The following is a 546-nucleotide window of genomic DNA, read 5'->3' on the forward strand; positions in this document are numbered from 1 at the left end:
ATGCGTGGGTGTGAGCAGAGGGCAAGGTGGGCCTAGGCAGACTGTGTGGGCACACCTGTTTGTGCCCACGAGGCGCGTGGATGCATCTGTGACACGCAAACACATCCTGGGTGGGAAGGTCATGCCAGTGCAAACCCCAAGAGGATGCTCTTGGACGGGGGTGCATTCAGGCAGGGAGAGGTTGTGCTCAGGTTTGGGACAACATGCCCAGAACTCATTTCCGTGCTGCCAGCTCCCCAGGCAAGGGTTGAGGAAACTCGTGGTCCCACCCTTCTCACCTCCTAAAGAATTGTCCATCTAACCCCTTGGTGCCTTCACTAACAAATTGTCCATCTAACCCCTTGGTGCCTTCACTAACAAATTGTCCATCTAACCCCTTGGTGCCTTCACTAACAAATATTTACTGAGCACTTACTATATGCTAAACATTCTCCTAAGAGCTTGGGATATGGCAGTGGACAAAGCAAGCCAAGTTCTTATGCTCATAAAAGCACAAACTGACATATCAGACAGGTAAGACGCACACAAATAAGCACTCCAGTTTTA

This window comes from Piliocolobus tephrosceles, chromosome 16 (assembly GCF_002776525.5).
Source record: "Piliocolobus tephrosceles isolate RC106 chromosome 16, ASM277652v3, whole genome shotgun sequence".
NCBI lineage: Eukaryota > Metazoa > Chordata > Mammalia > Primates > Cercopithecidae > Piliocolobus > Piliocolobus tephrosceles.